The sequence below is a fragment of the Phacochoerus africanus genome, chromosome 4 (genome assembly GCF_016906955.1).
Source record: "Phacochoerus africanus isolate WHEZ1 chromosome 4, ROS_Pafr_v1, whole genome shotgun sequence".
Lineage (NCBI taxonomy): Eukaryota > Metazoa > Chordata > Mammalia > Artiodactyla > Suidae > Phacochoerus > Phacochoerus africanus.
The window spans coordinates 13797992-13808996 of NC_062547.1; positions in this window are offsets into that span (position 1 = coordinate 13797992).

An 11005-nucleotide genomic window follows, 5' to 3' on the forward strand; every position below is an offset into this window, starting at 1 on the left:
CGTGTAGGGGCCTGGACCACATGGAGGAACCAGGAAAGGAGGCCGAGAAACAGCAGCTAGAGAGGTCAGAGGAAAACCAGGCAAGTGTAAAACCCTAGAGGCCAAGTGGAGAATGTGCTCGGGGCTAAGACCGTCATCAACTCTAAGTGCTAATGAAAGTAAGCTTAGGGAGTTCCTGCCATGGCACAGCAGAAATGATTCCAACTAGGAACCATGAGGTTGCCGGTCCGATTCCTGGCCTTAAGGAATGGGCCAGTGGGTTAAGGATCTGGCGTGGCGGTGAGCTGTGGTGTAGGTTGCAGAGCCAGCTTGGATTCAGTGTTGCTGTGGCTATGGCATAGGCTGGCAGCTGTAGCTTCGACTGGACCCCTAGCCTGGGAACCTCCATATGCCGTGGGTGTGGCCCTAAAAAGCAAAAAAAAAAAAAAAGTAAGCTTAGGAGTAATATCATGACGGAGGACTGACACTGGAAATAGCTATACGGAGATTGTTGGTGACCTGGAGGAGGAGTTTTGATTAAAGCCTCCCTGGAGTGGGTTTAAGAGAGATTGGGAGAAGATTTAGATACAGTGAGTTACACTTTCAATGAGTTTTGCTGTGAAGAGAAGAAAAGGAATAGAAAGGAAATAACTTTTTGGTTGTTATATTAACATTGGGAGAAAGAATAACATTTGTATGCTATGGGAATAATTCAGTAGAAAGGGGAAAGCTGAAGGTGAAAGAAAGAGAAAGGAAAATTGGAAGAGCAATGCCCTAGACTAGACAAAAGGAGATGGGATTTGGTATGAAACAAATGGCTTGATCTTAAACAGGAGCATGAGTGTGAGAGGGAGGTTAGAAGGACAGAGGCACAGAATTGGGTAGATGTGGCGAAGGGAAGGTGTGGAAGATCTTTTTAATTTTGTATGTGGAATGATCAAATTCATTTGCTATGAATAAGGATGGAGCAGCAGGGTTAGAGGTTGAAGGAGAGGAAAGATGGGATGAAACAGTTGTCTAAGAGAGTGGGTGGGCTAAGGAAATATAGTATGGTTGCTAGACAGCAATTGGAGCTTTGAGAATAAGGAGAGAGCAAAGTGAGATCATCCATCACGGGAACAGGTGTTTCTGCTGGTGGAATGGGTACCCCTCAGAGAAGCCAGTGAACTGAACTGAATTGGAACTTTGATTTAGTCAAGTAACTATGATAAAGCAAGAGAGAGACAATGGAATTGAAGGTGTATGCAAAAGGGTGATGATGATGACTGTGGAAGATAAGGAGGAAACGAGTTATGAGAGACAGAAAAGTAAGAAGGTAAATAGATTGAAGAAACCTTCAATCTTTGACCTAGGTGCAGTCAAAGAACCGTGGAGGCTGGACCTCAGAAGGTAGTAGAGAGCGGAATGTTTGAATTAGTGGTTAGGCAAGGGTTGCAAATATTGATAATAATGGGCCTGGGGCTGGACCAGAAAAGGGCAAGATTGATGGTAGAGAGAGGAGGTGAAAACACTAAGGGGCCAGGATATGGGAAGGATTTTCTACAGGGATACTGAACTATAAGACTAAGATAGGAATTGTGCTGAGGAGAATGACAGTGACCAGGGACTAGGAGCTAACACCTTAAAGAATTGAGAGTAGTGATTTGGTTTTGGAGGGGTGGGGAAGGTGACCACAACCCAAAGGGGTAGTGTAAGCAGAGGTTTATGGTGTGAGATTCAAAGCTTTAATTTTTTTAAATTTATTTTTTTATTAGGGTATGGTTGATTTATAGAGTTGAGTCAATTTCTGCTGTACAGCATAGCAACCGAGTCATACATACATATATTTCGTTTTCTCACAATATCTTTCATTGTGGTCTATCCCAAAAGGCTGGATATAGTTCTTTGGGCTATCTGAGGAAGGAGGGAGAATGATCTTGAAGCAGCAATGAAGCAATGAGGAGGGTAGTTCCACCAACTCCAGCTCCAAGGCTACAAGGTGTGGAAGAAAAGAGCCGTCATGTGAGATGACTGCCACGTCCTTGAGGAAGAGCCCGGGTTCAGTTAGAGCAAGAAGGCGAAAGGGAATATTATTAGAAGAGTTTGAGGATACAGGGACGTTTACTGATGAGAGACCATGAATTCCAAAATCATAGTGAGATGATTTCAGAAGGAGAACTCGGAGTCTAAGGTCAGAGAATGTGATAAATCCATACAGGCATTAGTGTTTGAGGGTGAGTTGGGAGTCCTGGGCTTCATGGAGCGACTGATATGAACAAAGATAAAGACCATAATAAGATGATCCTAATGGTCCTAAGTCAGGGGTTGAGAGAGAAGCCGAGTTTCATTGAAAGGAGGGGAAAATGGATAAAATTGGTTCCTTTGGACTTGATATCCAGTCTTTTCTTGGGACCTAGCAGGTTGGGATGGGAATGGATTTGAGTAATTAGCTGAACTCAGAAATGTGGCTTCTTCCTGATAAATAAGAATTTGTTTCTGAGTTAGGTATTTTTTTTTTTTAATTTTAGGGCCACACCTGCAGCATACGGAAGTTCCCAGGCTAGGGGTGCGTCAGAGCTGCAGCTGCGAGCCTATGCCACAGCCACAGCAACATGGGATCTAGCCGCATCTGCAACCCACACCACAGCTCATGGCAATGCTGGATACTTAACCACTGAGTGAGGCCAGGAACTAAACCCACATCCTCATGGATACTAGTTGGGTTCATCACCTGCTGAGCTACAACAGGAACTCCCTGAGTTAAGTTTTTTGCCCTGGGTTTCTTCTTCTCTTTTAAAAGTGTTGCTAGAGATTCTCTGCAGCTGTTCTGAAAAGAGACTGTGAAAACAGACTGTGGTTGCCTATCTTCCCAGATGCACTTGATCCCAGTCTACATTCAAGATGAAATCACAGCTACCATGGAGTTAAAACCTGGCACATGCCACAGTCTCCTCATTTCCTTTATCATGTCTCTTTTGCCCATCTCTCCACTTCTTACTTACATAAAATGAGACAACAAATTATCTTCTTCTATTTAGATGTGCAGTCATTGAGAGGAGAGGAGACAAATGTTGCTTCCTGGTTCTTCTAGTTTTGCAAATCACTGTTTCATGGTAGAAACCCTTATGTCTAATCCCCAAGGCAGACAGCAGAGCCTAAGAGAACCTTCACAGAATGGTCTTTGGTGTAAAATTTGGATTTGAAACCCTGCCCGCCACCTCCTGGCTGTATAAATGTAGTCAAGTGATTTAAATTTTTGAGGCTCTAAATTTTCAAAAAAAATTTTATTAAGGTAGAGTTGATTTACAATAGTCCTTCAATTTCTGCTGTATAATGATGTGACCCCCCCCCCACACATCCTTTTTCATACTATCTTCCATCACGTTCTAACCCAAGAGACTGTACACAGTTCCCTGTGCTGTACAGTAGGACCCCATTACTTATCTATTCTAAATGAAATAGTTTGCATTTACCAACCCCATACTCCCCATCCATCCCCTTCTCTCCCGCCTCTGCAATTTTAAACTACTGAATAACAAATTGGCTTGTGGTTTATGATCTTCAATTTACATAATTCTCAGCAGCATTTAATAACGTTGATTCCTTTATTTATTTATTTTTTAGGGCCACACCCTTGGCGTGTGGAAGTTCCCAGGCTAGGGGTCTAATCGGAGCTACAGCTTTGGCCTATGCCACAGCCATGGAAACATTGGATCCAAGCCACATCTGCAACCTATGCCACAGCTTGGGACAACGCTAGATCCTTAACCCATCGAGCAAGGCTACAGCTCAAACTTGAATCCTCATGGACACTATGCTGGGTTCTTAATCAGCTGAGCCACAATGGGAACTCCCTGAAAGGTGTTCTTTTTCTTTTTTTTTTGGTCTTTTCTAGGGCCGCACCTGCTGCATATGGGGGTTCCCAGGCTAGGGGTCTAATCGGAGCTGCAGCTGCCAGCCTACGCCAGAGCAACCAGAGCCACAGCAACGAGGGATCTGAGCTGTGTCTGCAACCTACACCACAGCTTATGGCAATGCCGGATCCTTAACCCACTGAGCAAGGCCAGGGATCAAACCTGCAACCTCATGGTTCCTAGTCGGATTTGTTAACCACTGAGCCATGATAGGAACTCCAAGGTGTTCTTAATTTTTCCTTTCTCATTACTCTCCATACTCAATCCATCCTATAGTCCCGTCAATTAAATTTACTAAATAAAGTCCTTCACTTTGTGCTATTTCCTCTATAGCCATCCCAGCCGTCATCATCTCTAGCCTGGACCACTGTTATCATTGCCAAACAGTTTCCCAGTATCCATTCTATCTTTTCCTTCTCATCTATTCTCCACATCAATAGCGAGAGCCATCTTGTCAAAAACCTCATGTGAATATGTTATCACACTCTTTCTCATGCGCCTGATAAGTCGACATTAATAAGATGAAAATCCTTAGTGCCTTCTTCTTTTTTAAATTTTTTATTTTTATTTTTTTGTCTTTTTGCCATTTCTTATGCTCCCACGGCATATGGAGGTTCCCAGGCCAGGGGCCGAATCGGAGCTGTAGCCCCTGGCCTACGCCAGAGCCACAGCAACGTGGGATCTGAGCCGCGTCTGTGACCCACACCACAGCTCACGGCCACGCCGGATCCTTAACCCACTGAGCAAGGGCAGGGACCGAACCCGCAACCTCATGGCTCCTAGTCGGATTCGTTAACCACTGAGCCACGACGGGAACTCCAGTGCCTTCTTCTTGATTCCCACCATGGCCCATAAGGCAGGACCTTTGCCTACTCAGCCCTTTTCATCCCAGCTTCACCTGATATTACTGTTTCTCTCTACCCCAATACTTTAGCCACACTTTCTTTTATTTTCTGGACTGTACCATGCCCTCTCTCATTATAGGCACTTGCCACATGCTGATTCTTTTCTTTAGAGTGCTTTTCCACATCCATTTGCTAGCTCCAATTCACTTTTCTCATCTCAACTCAAATTTTGCTTTGTTTCCTGATCCTTTACAGATGAGATATCCCTAGACCAATAAATCTCAGATTCCTTCACTTCATGCTATTTCCAGTTTTACAATCTTCTTCACTGTGTGATTTTATAGCCCTAGAGTAATTCACAATGACTATTTTTGATGATTATTTCATGCTTTCCTATTACCCCACTAGGCAGTGGGGTAAGCACAAATACCAGGTCTTTTTTCGTTGCTCTTGTTGAACACCGTACCTCTGGGCTTGGATCAGTGACTATCTCAAAATAAACACTCAGTGATACTGATGAATATGTGAATCTATTTATTGAACACTTACTATGTGACAGGCATTCCGTTAAGCACTTTGTAAATATTTACCTCTCTTGGCAACCCTAGAAGGTATTACTATTGTATCCCAATTTGCAAATAAGAAAATAAGGTTATAACGGACCTGCAATGGACTTGCCCAGGTCCCCTTTAGCTGACTAGAAAACGGATCCATTTGTCTGAAAACTCTATGACTTAATGCCTCTGTAATATTGCCTGTCATGTCCTTCTACAGTTAAAAATGCTTTGTCCTTTGGTAAGAAGCCACCTTAAACTTGAACTCTCACCCATCACCTGTGATGTCCCTTCCCTTCTTTCTCCTCTTGCATTGCTAATGATTTTAGCACCATTTCTACAGGATTGTGGTGAAGATCCCATGAACTTGGATGTAAAAGTTCTAGCCCTGCACACTGTACCCTGTCACATCGTCAGATGCCACGCTCCTTTTCAAAATTTGAATTCTTTTTTTAAAGTAAATAAACCACCTTGATTATGATTTGCTTGTTACTGTCGAGGTCTCCACATCCCATCCTCCATTACTCTTCTCCCTTTGCCACATGTTACTATCTACCATTCTTCAAAGCTTAGGCCATGGGGTAAAACTTCTCCAGGAAGGTCCCACGCCAGAGAAAGGAAGGCAGAATTTGAGTCAAACTGTCTTGGGCAGAAGGAAAATAATTTGAAGTTAAAAAGAGTAAGACGCTGACCTGGACACTCCTAGAGCAGTGCTGTAGACATTCCATTTAAAGATGATGAGATGTCATCTTGTTTTGTAAGAGACAGCCTTTCCCAAGCCCAAGGGATGCTCTGATGCTGGAGGCTGAGCATGGCAACTTTCCAGCTCTGAGGCTCAGTGGTCTTGGATTTCCTAATAGGAGTGCTTTCACAGTCAACACTTTCTGTGCCTTTGTTGCTTCATTTTGTGTGTGGTTTGGGGCTGTTCCATTTTCTTCCCTGGAGGTTTGACGAAAGGGAATGACTACTACAGGGCCATCTCTTGGGTTGTTTAGTTGCACTCTGAACAAAGGTTCCCTGCTGAAGCCATGAGCAGTGCTAAAAGCCAGCTTGTATTTTGCTCACTGAGCTGTGTGCCTCCCCGTCTGTGTTTGTCCAGGGGAAGGGGCACCTATTTCTAGGGGCATAAGAGGGCTGGGTATGATAGAACAGGCTCCTCCCCACATTTAAACGTGTGTGTGTGTGTGTGCGTGCGCGCACGTGCGTGCACGTGTATACATTACTTTTGAGAAATCAGATCATAACCCGAGGCTTTATTCTACCTTCAGGGATAGGATTCTTCCAGAATTTCAGATGCAATACATTGTTGGCAAATCCCCACATATACTGTGTTTGGTCTCTTTGCTTCTCCCAACCTACTCTTTCCGTTCCTTCCTCTCTGAGTTTTAATCGATGGTACATTATCACCACTGGGGGTGTTCATGACCTTGCTTTATCTTACTTTTAGAATTTCATATCCCAATTCTCTACTCCCATTCAGTATGTTTCATAAGCATTTTTTATGTGTGTATTTTTTTGCAAAATGCAGGGTGTTGTTTTTGTCTAAGTCTTTATAGTATGGAAATTGTTTAATGTAATAAATCTTGTTCTTATATTTTACTGTGCACAAAGTTTCTAAGATAGAGCTATTTTTAATTTTTTCTGTTGCATTAGCCCCTTCCCTGGTTCGCTTTGGCCTTCTTGTTTGTATGGTTTATCCAGGTAAGGTGCACCCTTCTCTGAGAAATCTTCCCTCATTCTTCCAATGTTAGGCTCCCTCTTCTGGGCTCCTAGGGCATCTTCATCCTTCTATTATTGTAATAATGACCTCATTTTGCAATTTAAAAAAATCCATCTGCCTGTGATGAGCTCTCCCATTTAAGTAATTCTAGCAGCTTGGAACATATATTCTCAAAAATCCGTGTTGAATGTATGAATAATAATGATCATAGCTAACATATATTGAGTGTGAATTATGTGTCAGACACTGTTCTGAGTGTTTTATATCTATTGAATCATTTAATTCTCAAATACCATTACATGAGTGTTAGGGCTTCAACATATGAATTTGCAGGGGAGGGACACAGATGTGTGGTCCATGCCCATCCAGCAGGACACCACCCTTTCCAGGGCTCAGTGGTTGGCTTAGGGTTGGATATATAACTGAACCCTATTCATTTAGGACCAATAAAGAGGGAATCCTGGGCTATCTGATTGAGTAACCAAAGAATAATCTTTTCCCATCTGATGTGTAGCAGAGAGACTGTAAGCCTGGAGCCTAAAGTGGCTACACCATGGAGATTATGAACTTTGAACTCCTGAATCAAAGCATGAAGCTCACTCTAGCTCTGAGCTGAATAAGTTATTACAATGTGAGTTCTGTGAGGGCAAGAATTTCACTTCTCACTCAGTGCTTAGAACCAGGTTCACCATACAGTAGGGTTTAGCAAGTATTTCCTGAATAAATAACAGGTCTAACAATTCTCTCCTTAAGCTAGTTTGTGTGGTGTTTCCTGTTGGTTGCAATCAGAGGAGTCCTAACTGGTAAATCTCCACGGTAGATACTATTTATCAATTATGACACTTCTTGTAACTCTACTCAGACACAGATTTTCAATCCTTTTCAATATGCTGCTCCAGGCAGACATTCTCAATCATTACAATCAGCAGGCAAGATGGAACTCTAAAATCCATTCTGGTTTTCCATTACTGTGTAACAGATTGTCATGAATTTGGTGGCTTGCAACAACATACATTTGTTATCTCACAGTGTCCATGACTTAGTTGGGTCTTCTGCTTGGGGTCCCACAAAGCTGCAGTCAAGGTGTTGGCCAGGCTATGTGTTCCTTCCTGGAGCTCAGATCCTCTTTGTTGGCCAAAATGATTTACTGTTTCTTTGCAGTTGTGGGGCTGAGTTTTTTTTTTTTTTTGGATGTCACTTGGGGCTACTCTCAGCTCTAGAGGATGTACGCGGTCCTTGTCACATGGCTGCCTCACAGGCACCCTCACTACACAGCTCTGTGCTTCCAGGTCTGCAGGAGAATTTATCCTTTTGGCAAGGGCCAGGCACCTCTTTTAAGGACTTTCATCTGATTAAGTCAGATAATCTTCCTTCTGACTAACTGAAAAACCAACTAACTTGGGACCTTAACTACATCTTAAAAAAAATGCCTTCATTTCCTCCTTAACATTTTTTCATAACTTAATCACGAGAGTGAGATCCCATCACGTAGAGAGATCCCACTGTGCTCTTGAGGAGGGGATTACATAGAGCATGTGCACCAGGGGATGGGACCCTTGGGAGGCCTTCCTAGAATTCTGCCTACTAGAGCAATCTAGTCTAAACTCTTTGTTGTACAGATGGAAAAACTGAGGCTGGCACAGCTGGAATGAAGACTCCAGGTCTTCAGCTTCCTACTCTGGTGCTCTGGGAGGTCCTTGGTGGTAGAGCTATGGCTGCACCTTTTCTCCCTTGTCTGAACAATCTCTTGCTTTAGTTATCTTTGCATCTTTCCTTTCTCCCCACTGCACCCAGCAGATACAATAAATGTTTTTACAGTTGATTCAACTAAAAAAATCCATGGATTAACTTTTAGGAATTGGAAGGCTGAAGTGAACTGATCTGATGTCTAATACCAAACCACTGAGGGATCCACACACAGAAGGGAGACTTATGGGACGTCGATGAAATATTCACGGAGTCCCTGTTGGTGACAATAGTATCTCTTCTTCCAGCAGCAGCTGTGACCTTTAAGAGCTAAAAACCACCATGGGGACTCTGTCCATAGGAGTGGGCCCCCTGCTTTCCAGCTACTGAAGCCACCCCCCAGTGATGGCCATGCTGGGGCTTGTGGAAGAACATGATGAATAGGTGAAAAGGATCTTAAAAATGTCAGCTAATGACCCCAGAATGATTCACTTGGGAGTCTGCTGGGTTCATAAGAAGCTTTCACATTCCAGCTCTTTCAAGACTTTTGAATAGACTTTATTCTTCTCATAGTCCAGGCTTATTAATATGAAACATATATTCATCTGAAATGATGGCCCAGCAAATACAATACACACACATACTATTTTATCACAACTTCCCAGGACTATATTCTAACAGGGAAGAATTTTTCTGAGTTTTGGATACCTACTTGATTTCTTGGAAAAGAGCCAGTGTCAGAGGACTCATCAAATTCTGAGCTATATTCCTTAGATCAGCATATTGCCTGAAAAATAATAGAATTCTGAAGAATAACAAAGGCCAGAGAGTGATTTGGAGATTGAGGGACAGATATAGGGCAAGAAGGGAAAGTTTTTTTTTCAAAATGTAGGATTCCAAAAGACACATCTGACTTGTCACTGTGTGAAATTTCTGTTGCTGTATAACACATTGCCTAAAATTTAGGGGCTTAAGATAAGGCACATTTATTATCTCACAGTTTCTGTGGGTCAAGGATCCAGACATGGGTTAGCTGAGTGCTTCTGGCTCAGGGTCTCTTACAGGCTGCTCTCCAGGTCTGTGGTCTTATCTCCGGCTCTACTGGGGAGAGATCCTCTTCCAATCTCACTCGCATGGCTACTGGCCAGAGACATCAGTTCTCTGCCACATAGATGTTCCCACAGGGAAACTCATGACAGGGCAGCTGGCTGCCCTCAGAGGGAGGGTGGGAGAAAGAGAGAGAGGAGGGGGGGAAAGAGAGACAGAGAGGCAGAATCAGAGAGACAGAGAGAGACACATACACACAGAGACAGAGAGATGGAGACAGACACACAGAGACACAAAGAGAAACATAGAGAGACAGAGACAGAAACAGGTACAGAGAGAGAGAGAGACAGAGACATAGAGACAGAGAGCCAGACATTGAGAGCAGAAGTCAGAGTCTTTTCCTAACCTTAGTCTTGCTAATCTCAGAAGTGACATCTGACTACTTTTTCAACATTCTATTCACTATAAGGGAGTCACTGTGTCCCATTTATGCTCAAGGGGTCATGACGAGGAAATTACACAGGGCCTGCATCCCAAGAGGCAGGGATCACTGGAGACTGTCTCATAGGTTGCCTACCACAGGCACAGAAAGGGATTGAGAAGTCCCTGATGATATTGGACATCATCAGAGCGTTTTGTCGCTTAGGTAGGCATTAATCAGGCCTGGTTCTCAACAAGGTCCAGAATGAGGCTTTCCGTCATGCAGTAGCCAAGCCTTTTGGTGAGTGTGTAGAGTTTGAGCAGAGACCTCCTTCAGCAGAGCATTTTTTTTTTTTTGGCTTTTTGCTATTTCTTTGGGCCACTGCCATGGCATATGGAGATTCCCAGGCTAGGGGTCTAATTGGAGCTGTAGCTGCCAGCCTATGCCAGAGCCACAGCATCGCGGGATCCGAGCCGCATCTGCGACCTACACCACAGCTCACAGCAACGCCGGATCCTTAACCCACTGAGCAAGGGCAGGGACTGAACCCGCAACCTCATGGTTCCTAGTCGGATTCGTTAACCACTGTGCCACGACGGGAACTCCAGCAGAGTATTTTTTGATCACTGATGTAGTGGAGACAGAAGTGGGGTGCTGGGGGAGCTTGGGGGGGGTTGTATTGTTTTCAGCAGAAAGACCAGAAAAGACTTCCAATGGGAGACAGCATTCAAGACGGAATTTGAAAGGAAGAGAGGATCGTGTGGAGAGCAGAGCTGAGATGGGAGGGAAGGACATTCCAAGAGAAGGATGGAGTGAACAGAGGCCCAGAGGTGGGGAGGAGCAGAACATGTCTTGAGGAG